The 17,567-nt window shown below is 41.0% G+C and overlaps 1 pseudogene; it reads left to right on the forward strand.

Annotated features, from left to right (window-relative positions):
* The first annotated feature begins 502 nt into the window (after positions 1 to 502).
* Positions 503 to 663, forward strand: LOC148374675 (U2 spliceosomal RNA; annotated as a pseudogene).
* The last annotated feature ends 16,904 nt before the right edge of the window (positions 664 to 17,567 follow it).

Raw genomic sequence — 17,567 nt, forward strand, 5'->3', positions numbered from 1 at the left:
TTTTCAAGAAATAATTTGCATAACAATGATGATAAAAAAACCTCACACTTCATTGGAAAAGGACAAATTAAAACAATCAATTCAAAGGAGTATGAATAGATGTCGGATTTTATAAGGAAATCATATTTGTTTTTTTCCCAACCCGACGATGAAGATTGAAATAGATCGTCCAAACATGCAATTTCTGTGTGATTTTGCACTTGTGGTAAACTACTTTAGCAAAAATATATAAGCCGCCATCTATTAAGGTAGTCATTTTGTCACTCACTGTTGAAGAAAAACGACATCGGTGGCACTCAGCAAAAACACATCCTGATTGGTTGTTACCTGAGCAACTGTGATGTCAATTTGAGTCAACAGATGAGAGGGAGAAAATCAGTTTGATTTTGCCTCTTTGATATTTTACCCCAATGCAGTATTCAAATTATTAATGTTAAGAAAATCTTTTTAGTTATCCCTAGTGTTCTAGAGTATAACATTTGGCACACCCCAAGCTGGTGTGATAACTGTTAAAAATAGCTGTTCTAGAAATGTCAGCATGTGTTTACGGTGCATTTGCACTTTGACAGCATTTTTGCAATCCGGAGATGGAATAGGAGCTTGCTCTGTCCACTCCACGCATCGGCCCGGTATTGCAGTACCTCCGGGAACGGTGCATTCGCAATGATCGCAGCAAGGCTTTAAGGCTAGGACCTTAGCTTGGCCATTTGGCTGAGAGTAAGAGTCCCGGCTCCTAGGCTTTGTAGCGTATTATGAACTGACCGATAACGGATAATGGATAATGAATAACGAAGATAGATCAATAACCCTTAACCCCCCACACCCCACCCCCCACCCTTACCCCCTAGAAAATGTGTAAAAACTGGGACTGTTTGTCAGGAATTGTAACCTTGGTGACTGGCTTCCTCACTAACAATTGTCTGAATGTATACAAGCAGTTGAATGCTCAGCTGTCACTATCAGTCCTGGAGCAGACCTTCCCTTTAATACGCTTTTTAAATTAAAGCACTGCAGGACAATCACCAGAATGTCAACAGGCGCAAACAAATTGGGGTCATTAGAACGCACAATTGCCGATTTCAAGCCCTCTTTACTCTGCTATAGGTTTTCGGCGTTAAGATCCGATGTGGTCGTAAGGAGTGTTGAGGTCGTGACGATTAAGGTTGAGTCATGTACGTTTGTGCAGACGCAAGCGACACAAGTGTTTTGTTTTTTGCGGGAAAGCAAATTTGAATGACTCAAAAAAACCCATCTGGAATTCTTAAGGGTCAGGTCTGTTTGATTGAAAAAAGGGTAATGGGTAAGATACTCAACAGTTGATAATAAAAGTTGGCAAACTCACACCCAGGGACGAATCTCAACATCAAACTCTTGACACAAGGAGTGTCATCTTTAGCTCTGGGGCCACATTGTAGGAAAAAACCTTCGCACGTGGGCTTGTATATATATTAATAGCATAAAAAGCGGTTCTTAACAGGGGGGCTGGGGCTTTGCAGAGGATACGGGGGTATAGTATTTGATTATAAACTGATTGTTGAGTGTTTTTTTCCCACCTTTTTTTCGTTAACTAAGATTTAATCTCTTCAAGTGTTTCTTAATGCATTTGTTAAAAAAAAGCCGAATAACAATTGAATTTATTTCCATTAAGGTTTATTTAACTCTGAAACATACGGACTGAAAAGTGACAAAGATAGCACAAGTACACAATTTTTTAGAAATCTTTACCTGAATGCTGGCAAAACCTCCCCGAGTGGAGTTTGCATGTTCTCCGCGTGCTTGCGTGGGTTTCCTCTGGGCACTCCGCAAAAACATGCATGTCTGGTTAATTGGCCGGTCCAAATTGTCTTTACGTGTGAAAGAGCGAATGAGTTGTCTGTGTCTTTGTGCCCTGCGACTGGTTGGCAACCAGTTCAGGGTGTCCTATGCCCACTGCCTGAAAATAAATGGGATGGGCTCAAGCACCCTAGCAACCCTACTGAGGCTAAGCGTTGCAGATAATGGATGGATGGATATTATGCACACAAAATGAATAAAGTTCATATTGATATAGGCAATCTAAAGGGAATCTCCTATATTTAGAGATGTAGTTTTTTTTTTCTGGGAGATTTCTATTTTAAAAGTGCTATTGGTGTCTGCATTTGCTTTTGGTAAGTTGAGTATTTTTATCAGTTGTGGTATGAAAACTGTCTAGCTTTGAGTATAACTATACCGCTTCTTATTGTTGAAAAGAAAAGATTCACTTTACAGTGTTGTAGAACATCAGATGAGTTCATCCCGGCCTATCATGATCCGTTTTGTCTTTATTTATCCTGTGTGTGTGTCTGTTTGTATGGAGATGGTCCATGTCCGGGCTGCGACCCAAACATTTGCAAAGCCGCCTCACGCCGCGATTTTGCTCAGTGAACTAATGAAGATTCTGCTCCTTTATTGTTCCCCATCGGAGGTCTCACCAAACGCAACCCAGTTTGCTCAAACACACATACCGGGCACACACGCCAGGTGGTTATCCTGTTGGTATGCCAGGTGTCATAGGATCAGAAGTTGCGAGACGACACGTGCGTGTCAATAGGGTGCTGGATGACTTGCGAATCAGCGGGCTGCGCTTATGTTTTCACATTTGAGCAGTTTTGAAAGGAGTGCAGCTTCCACTCTAATTAAACAGGCGCTCATCAAAGAGCCTGTGGAGATGCTTCAGAGCTTTGATTTGATTTCCACCACTGGCGTGATTGTCTCTCTTGTGAAAAGATGAGTAAATGAGCTGTGAGTTAAGAGCAAAGCTGGACTCTTGCAAATCAGAGGAATAAAAAAATGCGGTTTTAGTATATAAATCAGTCATAACTGGCTCATCAACATCACCACACCATCAATTTAGGAACATCTGGCAGTTACAAACAGAACACACACAATCTTTGGTTACAGTGAGGTTAGGGTGAATTAATTGAAATAAACCCCTCACTACTTCACGCTTCGGTTATTGCTGGTTCACTGCCTTGCAAATGTTTGACTGAATTGAATTGTCTTTGATATCAACGTATTGTGCATTGGGTTCTGAGCAGATAGAACACAGCAATGCTATCACGGGGCAGGTTAGGGAGGGCTTTGTGTGTTGGGTGGGCGTGACTGTGTACTCAACTGTGATAGACTGGTGTATGCTGTCTCTCAAACAGCCCTGCGACGCACAGGTCAATGTGTCCACCCAAAACAAACTGGAAAGCATGGCAACAGCTAGCTTTTAGCAGCTCCTTACATTGAAAAGAAAATCATCAATTAAATTGGACTCTGAAGAAATTCAGAAGAGTGCAAAGAAATAGTGATCACCAGCCGATGCTTTGTGATTGTTATCGGGTCCGCTAAGCAACTGAGGCGGCGTCGGTAGAGAAGGCAAGAAGAGAGCCTCCAGGTCCGGCCTTCTGCTACGGCTAAGCTACTTAACAACGCTCACTAACCACCCGTGCCACACCTGTATTTTACCACCATAAAAACCATTACCCATGAAACTGATGACCTGGGGCTACAACTCCGGGGAAGCCCCTGCTATATAGTGAATATTGCAGAGATCTGGCTCAACTTAAAGTTACCCAATGATAACGTGCAGCTAGCCAGCCGCTCCCTAAATGGCTTTCTTGTACTGAAAAGAGAAGCCCCCCAATTTTGTGTTACTTTTTTATAATGACAATAAAGACCATTCATTCAACTGCAATTCTCTATTCTGTGTTTTTATTTGTAGATATCTAGTTGTTATTTTGCTACAGTTGTTTTCTGTCAGTTGATAAGGACGTCATCTCAAGGTAAGTTTGGCCATTTGGGTTTTTATGAAGGTGCATTGCTCTTTCGCAGACTTTCACTTTTTGTGCGGGCTTCTGTCCCCCATTAACCACATTAACAAAGGGTTCAACAACACGGATCGTCAGTAAGAGATAAAACGTCCCTCCAGCAAAGCGTTCTGGTGGCAGCTTCATGTTTTGAGGCTGTTTTTAATCAACGCCATCTGAAGCCTTAATAAGTGTGAAATTATCAAGTTGGAAAAATAACTGTCAGTGTTGGTGCAAAACCTTCGGGCCTGTGCTTCAAAGCAAAAACACATCAAGAAAAGCCTGTTACAACCGCACACTTTTAATTGAACTCACTCGAAAACTTATTAATGGCAAAGGGTGTGTGCTGACACCGATGGTTGGGACCCTCTGGCGCGTTTTGTTCTAATCTTTCTGGGGATTTATTAAAAACAATGCAATTAAGAATCTGACTTATTCAAATGAGGAGATATGAAAGGTTAACAGTTGGAATAAACTCATCCAGAAAGAAGAAACTAAAAGAAACTCGTAGGAGATTCTTGGAGATTGGAGTTCCTGATCCGAAAGTGTTCTGCCGATGTCTCAAAGAGCCACCATGTATGCAGCGTCGGCTTGGACCTGGAAGGAAAGCTCTTTTGGTTGTCATGATTTGTCAATTGCCCTTAGCTGCGCTCACTCTTTCAGCCCCAGCTGTCACTCGTTCCCTAATTAGTCATCCTCCTATTTAAGCACGTCATTCTCGTTCACTCCTGGTCAGTCTGTCAGCGAACCTCCGCCAATGCAAGGCAAGCATTTTGGACTCTGTTCTGTTCCCGACCTGTTCCTGTATCCTGCTCTATTTCGTCCCTTGTTTCCTGTATCGATGCCCTTTCCCTGGCTTCCCGATCGCCCCCGGCTACCCGACTTGTTCCGATCTCTGACCACGCTCCGTTTCCCGTCCTGAATGCCCAACCTGTTTCGATCTAGACCACGCTCGGTCTCCCGTCCCGACTGTCCGACTTGTTCCGATCTCCGACCTCGCTCCCGCTCCCGTCCCAGCTATCCGACTTGTTCCGGTTTCCGACCATGCTCCGTTCTTCCGTCCCAGCTACCCGACTTGATCCGACCACGCTCCGTCTCCCGTCCCGGCTGCCCGACTTGCTTCCGATCCCTGACCACGCTTCGTTCGGGAGGTCTTCCCGCTCCTCCAGCCCAGCGAGCACCAGATCGAGGTCTTTTTCCTCTTGCCCTTACTACCCTGATCCCTCCATAAAGCATTGAATGAAACATTACGCATTTGGGTCCACTGCTTGTACCAGTCGTGATAATTGGCCTGCAGCCTGGCAACAATGTGTAAACATTCGGATATTTCAGAAACGGATGGAAAAAAGGGAAGAAAGTATGGATGGAAAGAAAGGTTAACCACCCAAACGGCCCAGCACAAACACCAAGAAAGTCAGATTTAACTTCAAGAGAAAATACACGAATCATCAAAGGGGACTAAATAGAGAGATTCCACTCTTTGAAATACCTGATGCTGCAGATATTTAATGACCTCTCCTTCTCTGCCAATTCCAAAGCTGTGGTAGGAAAACCCTAGCAGAGTGGCTCCATGATGTCTTGAAATTCCTTTTACAGCACCACTGTGGAAAGCATACTGGCATACGGCATCATGGTGTGGTATGCAGGGTGCACGGCAACAGACAGGAGAACACTACAGAGAGTCAACAAAGCCCAAAAAATCGTTTGCTGTGTTTTGTCCAGTCTGGAAGACATTACTGACTCTCTAAATCAGGAAAACCGACAAAATTATAAAAGACTTTTCTCACCTCGTCCACCATCTCCATGATTCTCTGGCAAACGATACAGGTTTCTTTGTACAAAGACTAAAAAGCTCAAAGACAGTTTCATCCCCATAGCCACCATCACCCTAAACAAGCGCACAAGACTTCCATTAATTAAGAAAATTCTACTTGTACTTCCTATCTTTATGTTAACATTAATATGTTGGTCATATGGGCTCAATTTTTAAGCGCTACATTCTGTTGTGGTATCCCATTGGCTGTTGGCCATTAGCAATCAAGATGATTTTCAACATTACAAAATTCAAACTGCATCCATTTTTCTTGGCCTTTGATAAAAAATCATGTTTTTCTTCCTGGCGTTGACTCAGTCTGGCTGCGCAATCAGCACTGCTTTCATTTTTCCTCTTATGTTGAGTCAGCTTTTTCGTTTTGTAATAATTCATTTGGTGGCATATCGCCCGGGTGACCGTTGTTCCTTTTCACGCAAACAATAAATCGCCAACCATCCAATTTGTCTCCCAGCCACAGAAGTGTTGTTTTTAAATGATGTTTTTGTGTCATCTGATGCTCCCTTTTTGATGGGCAACCACGTTTCCTTGCAGAGAAACTGTCACAAAACAGTGTTGTTAAATATGCAGTGTGGAGATGTGCAAACAGCCTGTGGTGTTATAACAGTGTTACTGACACAAGTGCTATTACTTCACACTGATATTTTGCATTGCAGATCAACCTCTTGCTTCAGTTATCGCTTGGTTTTGTCTCTATTGTCATTGAAATCAACGTATTGTGCATTGTGTTCTGTTAGACAGCACATACATTTTAGAGAGGGCGCTGTGCGGTGGATGGGTGTAACTGTGATAGGGTGGTGTATGCCGTCAGTCAAACAGTGGGCGGGCGCTGCCTCCGTAAACAAACACGGAAGTATAGCGACCGCTAGCTTTTAGCGTCTCGTTACACTGGACATAAATTCATCAATTAAATCGGACTTTGAGGAAAGTCAGAAGAGCGCAACGAATGAGTGATCAGCAGAGGGTGCTCCGTGGATTATCATCGGGTTGGTGAAGACAGCAAGGCTACTTCGCGGATTTTCACGTTTGGCGGGTAGTTCTGGTCTCCATTATCCGCGAAAACCGAGGGATCTCTGTATTTGCCAACATTTGTCTAAACAGACATTTAATATCATAACTGTACTGAATATTGGGGTTAATTACTTACATGAATAAGTAGTTGTTTAATGAATTTAAAGAGACAAGTCTAATACTTCTACTGATGTCATTCCACCTTCATTCGGACCACCACATTAGTCAGAGGATATGAGGGGAAGTGACGAAATCCTCATCTTTTTGAAAGTGGCTTCACATCAGTTTAAGTTCTTGTACCGTTTTAGCAGTTCATGATAATTTAATTGACACACACACCAGTTTTTTTGTACAAATGTATTTTATACTGCTGTCAACATTACTAGTGTGTCACATATTATAAATATGATCCCGACCTGTAACTGGCCCCTGGGCCGGACTTTGGAGATGCCTGGCCTAGAGGTTTAAATTGCTTCCCTCACGCTTACTGTATTCGTGCCCATGCAGCTGCAGAGACGACACTGCATTCATCTTTTACACCGAAATGCGCTTGGCTGTGAGGCCTGACACACTGTCAATAAATCCCACGCGGGTGAATCATGAATAAATCATTCCTGCTGTGATTTCTGAGATGTCAGCATTCCCTTTAAATTAGCCATCTGTTGCCAAACAAAAAAAGAACTAATACCCTTTAAAAGTTTTTCCTTGACATTATCTAGCAATTTGCGAGATCTTGAAATGTATATAAGGTCTTATCTTGTTCATCTGTTTTTCTTTTTCTGTTTGCACAGCGTGAAAGCAAGGAATAAGGATTAGATTCATTTGGGGGTTGTGCAAAAGCATGTACCGTAAATTCCGGACTTTAAGCCGCTACTTTTTTCCCAAATGTTCAGCCCTGCGGCTTATTCAGTGAAGCGGACAATTTATGTAATTTTTCTAACGGCCACCAGCGGCATTCCGATTATGAGGAAGACGACCTTGATGGCGACAGTTATGAGGAGAAAGACGAGGACGGTTTACCGTGAATTTCGCAATTGCGGTATGGCTTTTTTTAACAGCTACGCTTCGTGCGTTGCAAGCGTGTTAGGAGTAGCGTGGTGGTACCTTTCACAGGTACGGTTTGGGATGAAAGTTATATTATTATTATTAAAGCTTTGAAAACTCTCTCGGTGTACCGTCTTTCTTTGTAAATATGTGTAACCAAATATGTATTTGCAACTGTATATTTTTGTAATGTATTTATTTTAGAGACTTATTGTGATATGTTTTCTACGAGCGAATAAAAAAAAAAGGGGCGGAGCAAACGCGGGCTGACGGGAAGTGGGGTGAAGCTGAGTTAAATCTCTTTGTTGTTGCAGCGGACAATAGTGGATATATATTTTTCCCACCCTTAACTTTGGAAATATAATTTTTTTTTCGTTGGATTACTTTCAACCGGTATGATTGAGACCGGTATCATTTTCCGTTCATGTTGCCGATTGTGGTGGATGGATTGTGTACTATATTTGCAGTTACAATCGCGCCATCTAAAGTCAGGTTTGGGATAAACTTGTTACATGTTTAAATGTTGGCGCATGCGGCTTATATACAGGTGCGGCTTGTGTAAGGGCAAAACCAATAATGTCCGTCAAATGTGGTGCGTGCGGCTTATAATCAGATGCGCTCTAAAGTCCGGATTTTACGGTAATGATCCACATAATAAAATAAATAGATGAAAATGTGTAGACTAACATGTGCAAGTAGTTTACCTTTTTTATTTCTCTGCTTGTGCAATTTTGTGAGTTCGCAAACGGACACTTAGTCGAGACACTCCATATCCATTTTGTATCTTGGCTTCAAATCCCTCGAACATCTCTATTTATGGGTACTGTACGAGACATTTTCATGGCATGGTGTATTGCACAAGCAATTTTACAAATAAAAAGGATAAAGTTATTTTATCATAAAACACATTTACTACAAATCAGGGGTTGATACCATTTTTAACCCAAAGAGCTATAATAGCAAAACATTTTTATTGTTTTTCTTTTTTAAGGAAGTCCTACCATATATAAGGAAAAAAATCTGCAAAACTGCCAGGCCAAGCTCTCCACACAAAAGCTCATTTTATTTAACTGCGTGACATCAGATGACTTGATAACATTTAGAAATATTAATAATGCCTGTGTCCCATATCAACAAATGTACCATCTGCGCTCACTCGTTCAGCCCCAGCTGCCGCTCGTTCCCTAATTAGTTCTCCTATTTACGTCACGTCATTCTCGTTCACTCCCCGATCCAAGCTCTGTTCTTCTGTCCCGGCGGCCCGACTTTTTCCGGTCTCCGACCACGCTTCGTTAGCGAGGGCTTTTCTGCTTCTCCTGCCCAGCGAGTACCAGATTGCTATCTTTTTTCTCTCGCCCTGACTTCCCCGAACCCTAATAAAGCATTGTGTGAAACATTGCGCATTTGGGTCTCTTCTTGTACCGGTAGTGACAGCAGTTGGGTGTTCCAACAGGACAATGACCCCAAACACACATCAAAAGTGGTAATGAAATGGCTAGATCAGGGTAGAATTAATGTTTTAGAATAACCTTACCAAAGTCTTGACTTAAACCCCATTGAGAACTTGTGGACAATGCTGGAGAAACAAGTCCATGCCAGAAAGCCATCAAATTTAAATGAGCTGCATCAATTCTGTCCTGAGGAGTGGTCAGAGATTCAACCAGAAGCTTGTGGATGGCTACCAAAATCGCCGAATTGAAGTGAAAATGGCCAATGGACATGTTACCAAATATTAGCACTGCTGTATGTATATTTTTTACCCAGCAGATTTGATCATCACTTTTTCTTTTAACCCATATTAATTAAAGTATATGTTCCAATCACTCTATCAAAGTTGTAGAAATAACTGGAAACTCGAGAGCCACGACATTATGTTTTTCACAAGTGTATGTAAACTTTTGACCAAAACTGTATATAGAGAGGGAAAGAGCAAGAGAGAGTGTGAAGGAAAGAGATAAAGAGGGAACTAGGGAGAAAGAGAAGGAAATATATAGAGATGGAAAGAGGGAGAGAGAGTGAGAAGGAAATATATAGAGAGGGAATGAGGGAGAGAGAGTGAGAAGGAAAGATAGAGAGTCAAAGCGGGAGAGAGTGAGAATGAAATATATAGAGAGGAGAAGAGGGAGAGAGAGAAATGGAAAGATATACTGTAGAGGAGGAACGAGAGAGTGAGAAGATATAGAGAGGGAAAAAGTGAGAGAGGGTGAGAAGGAAATATATCGAGAGGGAAAGAGTGAGAGAGGGCGAGAAGGAAATATATCGAGGGGGAAAGAGTGAGAGAGAGTGAGAAGGAAAGATATAGAGAGTAAAAGAAGGAGAGGGAGAATGAAATATACAGTATAGAGATGGAAAGAGGGGCAGAGCGTGAGGAGGAAAGATAAAGAGAATGAAAGAAGGAGAGGGAGAATGAAATATATAGAGATGGAAAGAGAGACAATGAGAAAAATAAAGCTTTTCTGAGGCAGCTGGCTCCTGATTTATGGGGAGCCGGCTCTTGTTGTTCACCTCAAAGAACCGTTTTTGTTTGCAAACGACTCATTACCAGTGTCTTGAGAGAAAGCTAGCACAGGAGACACAGGTGGCTAGGCATGGCACAGGAAGTCCATCAACACCAGAAACCTTTCCTAATCCCTGGTTCCGTCAAGCCACACTCGGTGTCAACACGCTGGCGAGATGCTGCCAGACTTCTAGGACAGATGGTGAAGACGTCGGGGGCGGGAGCAGCTGGCATTGTCACAGCGTCCACTGATCACAATGTATCAGGATGCATTTTTCCCCGCTGATAAGTGAGCACACTCATAAACGGGTTCCAAAATGACACTCATCACTACTCATACCCTTTGGATGTGTCATCGGAGGTTTCATTTTGTGCCAGAGCATCCGCAGGTGCTCTAATCAGCTTTCCCTTCTACGTAAATACAAATCAAGGAAGGTGTAAATGTTTTTTTTTCCTTCAACAGGATGATTGCTCAGTATAGACTGCCATTATGTGTTGACGTAGCCAAACTGCAGAGCAGAGCAATTTATGTCCATTCATACCAGGAGATTGACAGAAAAAACATTGTGGATTGTAGATAGTAACTCCCTAATAAGAACATGTGCAAACACCAAGATAGCGACTTTATTTTAGTGATCAAAGTCAACAAATGTATATATATATATATATATATATATATATATATATATATATATATATATATATATATATATATATATATATATATATATTTCGATCTGCGCTACACATACATTTTGTGTGCCACTTTGTGGAGCTTTTTATGCCTCGTATACATCGCCGGTCCAAATAAAGTAAGTAACAAGTAAAATACTTTTCTATGCCAGCAAGTTAATTTTGATAAAAAGGTGGCTTGGAATGTTCATATTTACAGTAGCTTAGTTAACACATAAGTTAAACTTAAGAAGAATTGACTTTCTTTGGCTCAAACTCATCGTTTGTTTTGGTGGAATCAAATATACTCATTATTAACAATAGAATCATGTATTATTATTAAATATATACCATATCAATTCTAAATTACTAATTGTGTTATTATTGTTGGTACGATAATAATAATGAAAATAATGTTATTAAGTATTATTATTCTTAACATTATCATGAAAGATCAACTAGCTAGCACCAGTAGTAGCAAACATACAGTCTGTGGTAGGCATTGGTAGCAAACGCTCATCGTACTTACACTTGCTACAGCATTTAAATTCAAGTAAATGTAAACCAGATTGCCACAAAAACTTACCAGGTATAAAATGGAGACTGCAAACGCGGACATGGCTAATGATAACCTCGGTCCAGTCAGTTATTTTAATGGCTTGCAGTGACAGGCTTTTGAAAGCGCCTGTTTCCTCTGGGAATTGCAAACAATTGTGTACCTTAAAATGGCCATTTGTACAGCTGTACAGTGTACACCCAACCGCTGGGCATGTTGGTTTGGAAATTGCGACTCCAAAAACGCAACTCAACTCACAAATCTTCTTGCTCCATTCACTCTCGTACTGCAAACCTTGCTGTTTTGGGTCAAAAATGCACACACATCCTGTGCTGATCCAATGTAAGGTCGGCTGGAAAGGAGTCTGTTGATGTGTATTCAATCTCATAGCGAGGGCTCTCGACTCACCCCGTACATTTACTGTACTTTCCTCTTCTTTTTCTCTTTGTTCTTTTAACAATAAAGATGTGTTTTCTTGCCTACAAAATGCTCTCTTAGCTTACAAAGAAAAGCGCTATACTAAAAAAAGAAAAACACAAATCCTAATCTAAACTCAAGAATAAGATAAATACAATTATGTATGAAGTTAGCCATTTTGGTCAGAGTTGGAGATGTAGGATAAAGTTGGAAAGTATTTCCCAAGTTAAGTCTTTATCTCATGTGTTTGTGAGAAAATCCTATATATAAATACAATGGTTAAACATATTCCATGGCAGTTCATTTTGTTTATTTGAAGAAAAGGTACAATAAATAAACATGCGTTATTATTAAAAAAAAATTCACTAATATTATCACGGTAAAAGAATTACTGTTGTATGTTTTTAAATGAAATCGTTATTAAATAGTACATTGAAAATAATATTTGAAATAAGCTAAAACATTTACTTGGAAATGTGTTTATTTTACTTATTTTTCTCAATTCCTTTCATTTTAATTTTTGCAGTGATGTTTATTTATTTATTATTATTCTTTTTTTAAATATTCATTCATTAAAATGAGCCAACTATTTTAGTTTTTTTTTCCAGGGTTGGTTTGATTGAGTCAGTAAAATATATTGTTTTGTCTCTTCCTTTTATTGCCAAAAATATAACTTGTTTTCTACTAAACCCCTGAATACCAAATCTAAATACAATTTGAGTACATTTGACTAAAAGGTACAAAAATTGGAACAGATTTGGGACCCCGAGACACACAATTAAGTATATTAAGACCATATCCTAAAATATACAGGAAATGAGTCATGAGGTACTTGGGGCCATTTTTAGACATTTTCAGTGGATATTTTGTTGCCGCCTTGTTGTAAATAATCCATTGTATTCTTTAACCTTGGGTTTGACCACCTCCAAGGTTTAGACAACCTCTCGGAACATCTGTATGATGGAGTGTGAGGCTTCAACTTTTTTTTTTCTATTTTTTTTTTTTTTGGCTTCCATGCCGAAATTTCTATGGTGCGGGTGGTGTTGTCATATTGAAATGTGTCACTGCATATGTAGTCATGATTGAATTAGTTCCTCAATAAAACCATTTATTATTTTGGTCAATTATATCCCTTTCACCTATTTAGTTGTAATTAGTAAGCTTCATAATTATTCATATATTTGAGTGTAAATATTTACTTTTTGCTATGTTCCAGTCCAGAGCCTTTGCTCTGAAAATGCTGGTGTTCTAGCGATCCGAAGAGCCACAGCGCCCAATTGGCCCCGCCCATGGACACCGGCTGAGACGCATTGACTGATTGCTCCTTGGCAGTACATAAACGCGCTCCTTTTAGCCGTTAGTTGTCTGAGCGTCTGTGATACTTCTGAGACTTCTGCAAGATTCCTGTTAAACTCTGGGTTAAATGCCTAGTTCTGTGAATCTGCCCGTGTTTGATCCTGTTTTATTTTTGGCCTGATATGTTTGATTTTTACCACTCTTTTGTTTGGATTTCAATACACTTCTGCGACCATCGATCCTCGGATCGAGTGTGCGCGCGCATTCCTCCTCTCCCTAATAAATTGTGAGTATGTTACGCTATTGGGTTCTCAATCCTGTTTCCTGCCCTGGCCCATGACACATATTAGTATCATGTTTACCTGTATGTGGAGAGATTGGTCTCAAAAATATTTACACATGTATTCTTCAGATCCACAAATATATTCGCGGTTCACACACGTTTTAAAAGTCACATGTCTTGATAAATGCACATGCAAGATTAAAAATCACATATGTAAATAACAGATATATTAATGGCTCTGCAAAACACATGGTTTACACTGGGTTTCTTCTTTTAATGATACTGGAAAAAAACTGAATATTGGATTTGAAAGTCCTTAAAAGGGGCTTGAATTTGCCTGAACCCTGCTGCCTGTTGGGGTGTTTAATTTCAACATTTTCCCAGTTTCGCACCACATGAGGGAGGAGCCGGGTAGATTTGGCCTATTTTGGCTTAGTGTTTGAGAACCACAGATCAAGTTGCTGTCGTGGTTGCCATGGCGTCCACTTGGCCGCGCCTGTGTGTGTCACATTTGCCATGGTGCTCAATTGGCTGCGCCTGTGTGTCACGGTTGCCATGGTTTCCAGTTGGCCCCGCCCGTGTCTGTCACGGTTGTCATGGTGCCCAATTCGCCCCACCTCTGCTCGTTGAGAGATTGACTTTCTGTTTATATATAGCTCAGCTCTCTCTTGCCTCAGGGTCAGCCCGTCAAACGAACTTCCGCCCCACAAGACGTGGGTTCTGTCCTGTTTTCTTGTCAACGAACTTCTGCCCCACAAGACGTGGGTTCCGTCCTATTTTCCTGTCAACGAACCTCTGCCCCTCAAGACGTGGGTTCCGTCCTGTTTTCCTGCAAACGAACTTCTACCCCACAAGACGTGGGTTCCGTCCTTTTTTCCTGTCAACGAACTTCTGCCCCACAAGATGTGGGTTCCATCCTGTTTTCCTGCAAACGAACTTCTCCCCCACAAGACACGGGTTCTGTCCTGTTTTTCAGTGATATCTGCAGTCCAGTATTGTTCCTGTTTATTTTTGTACTGTTTATTTTCGGGTTCCAGTTTTGTTTTCCCTCTATTCTTGTCCTGTTGGTTAGTTTCTCCAGTTTTGGTTCCCATCGAGTTTCTCCTGTTTATTTTCCTTACCCTGATTCGTTATTGATCTCTCTGGCGTCCTGTCCTTCCACGCCAGACCGGCTTCCTAACGTGCATGACTCCCCATTTCCCATAAAGTAAAGAGCTTGTGTGAGAACGTCACGCGATTGGGTCCTGTATCTGTTCTGGTTCTGACAGATGCGTCATTTATCTGTTAATTGTGTGTAAGCCATTTAAGAGTTTTTGTTGAAAAGCTACTATACAAATACAATTCCTGTGACTTGAAAGTGTTTTATTTGCTAAGTACTAGCCAAAAACAAGCCTACAAAAGATTTCTCTGTCATTTATTTTTGAAGTATGCAGACCATTGTTGAGGCTAGGGGGGGATTTAATTGTACTGCATAATAACAGAAATGAGACCCTATATTTTAGATGTGTTCCAGTATACAAGGAGGCAGGTGGTCAATTAATAGTTTCATCATGACCAAATGAGCATTTACAGAGCTCAAAATTCAAATATTTTCCTTCTATGGCGATCGATCCTTGAGTTTGGGAAAATGTCTTGTGTATATAACTAGTTCCAACCGTCTTATAAATGTAAAATGTTCATATTAATGCAAATGTTTCCATTACAAGATCAAATCACAAGATTTGACTCGTAAAGTCAATGAGGCACATGAGGCTCTCTAAAATGTTCATTGAAATTGTAATAAGGTCCACTTCACAACATCACTTGATCACATGGAAAGATGCATTTGTGATAATGACGTGCGACCCGGGGGGCCCCATGAAGGAAATCTATTTTGGGCCCCTCACTCAAATGGCGTGAATTGAAAACACAAAATACGAGAGTTCTTTTCTGGCTGGCTGTTAGAGTGGAATGTTGACTTTTTATGATGGTCTACACCAATCTTATGTCATTGGACCGTGCAGATGTACCGCAGTGTCACTGGTTGCTATAGTAACAACCCAGGACTAATGAGGCGATCTCCTTGAAGATGAAGTGTTCTTGTGTGGCCGCGTGGTGTGCACCTGCGCATGCAAAACGGACAGTCGATGACCCCCACACGAGTGGCTGTCTTAGACATTTAAATCAAGATGGGAAAAAGAGCAGAAAATGTCATTTATAATGCGGACAATAAATTTGGTATTGCACCTTCCAGGGTATTTTACGTTTACAATATCTGGTGTTGCTGTAGACAACTTAGTTCCCATGATTGTAAAGGTAAAGTACATAATTTGTTGCATGTATGACCTGTTAGAAAGTGATAGAAGAGAACAAGGAAGAAAAACTATTTTCCATTGCCTATTTTCTGTTCTATCTACTTGAGCTAAACTTTAGCTGCTCCCGTATTAGGCCCTGGACATTGGGTATTGGACTGAGTAATGGACTGTTTGACTAACAGGCCTGAAGTGAATCCATCCATCCATCCATCCATTATCTGCACCGCTTATCCTCAGTAGGGTCGCGGGGTGCTGGAGCCCATCCCAGCTATCTTTGGGCAGTGGGCAGTGGACACCCAGAACTGGTTGCCAGCTAATCGCAGGGCACACACAGACAACTCACTCGCTCATTCACACCTAGGGACAATTTGGACCGGCCAATTAACCTGACATGCATGTTTTTGGAATGTGGGAGGAAACCAGAGTGCCCAGAGGAAACCCCGCAAGCAAGGGGAGAACATGCAAACTCCACACAGGAGGTTCGATCTCATGACCTCAAAACTGTGCCGCACACACGCTAAACACTGCGCCGCCGTGCTGCCCCTGAAATGAATCTGTCTCCTTTAATGTTGATGAGTAAAACATTTAATAAGTGATTGGATTTGTTTTAATTCTGCTTGGATACAATGAAGAATGGTAGTTCTGTTTTTACTATTGGACATCAGCAAAGTAGATTGCTTAGGATCTCTTCTTTGATTTCCGAACCCTTTAGGGCCAGTCTGCTTTTTGTAACGTAGGAGATTTAGACAAAATAAGGGGACTCGGGGGACCACGTTTGAACCTGGTTCCAATGTTTGCATCTTTGTACGACCATCTTCTGTTCTCCTTGTAAGGTCAAAATTCAGTGATGTCTTCTCTACTTGTTTGTCTACTAAACTATAAACTTATCAAATGGTTGCAATTGTCTCAAATCTGTGAATGTGAAGCTTTGGTGAGGAAGAACCATTCGAGAAACCTGGGAAAGATTATATACCAATCGTAACCTGCTGTTGTGGATCCAGAAGAAGGACGTGTTCCTCCTGCTTGGCAAGGGCACACACTCCTGACTCTTACACCGTGCTACAGGTTTTATTGACGTCTGCACATCCATTGACTGCATTTTTTTGCTTTTGGTTCCTAATTGTAAGATTTTTACTTTTGTCAAAAAACCCTGTGTTTTGTCAATTGACATTTTGGTAGGAAATAACTTAATGCCTTATATCTTTTTATCACCACCTCTTTGACCTGTTACCCTCTGGTAGGCGGTACAGGTCCTTTACAACAAGGACCAACCAGCTCAGAGACATTTTTTTTCTCCAGGGTCATTGCCACCACCCTAAACAAGTGTGAAATATATATATTTAGGATTTTTTATTGTTGCTGCTAATGTTATTGCATTACTTTTCATTGCACCACTATTACGAGGCACTAACTATCATTGCACTATTATTATAAATCAGGCCAATCTCAAGCACCATTTTGTAAACATTTTTTTTAATTTATCCAAAGAGTCTTTCATCTTGTATTTCTCCTTAAATTCTTTTTTACATGTCTCTTGTCGTGTCTTAACTCGGTGCATACAATGTTTCACAACGTTGAAACCAATGACAATTAAAAACAATTCATATTAAACCAATCTCATAGAATCTGGCAGAGCTTGTAAGTATGTAAGTAAGGAAAAACTGGACTTAACCATGCGTGAAAGGTTCTTAGAGCATTCAGCCTCTGATTGATCAATCAGTTGTTGTGAAATACTCTCATGTCCTTTTGTGTGCTTGCTACTGGACACAGCACACGTTTCTTCTTGAGCTGTCATAAAAAGGAACAATTTTGCATGCTAATCTTGGCTGCCCGTCCTCCTAATTTTCTACTTCC

This window comes from Urocampus carinirostris, chromosome 1, assembly GCF_059441175.1.
Source record: "Urocampus carinirostris isolate Australia breed hairy pipefish chromosome 1, RoL_Ucar_1.0, whole genome shotgun sequence".
Lineage (NCBI taxonomy): Eukaryota > Metazoa > Chordata > Actinopteri > Syngnathiformes > Syngnathidae > Urocampus > Urocampus carinirostris.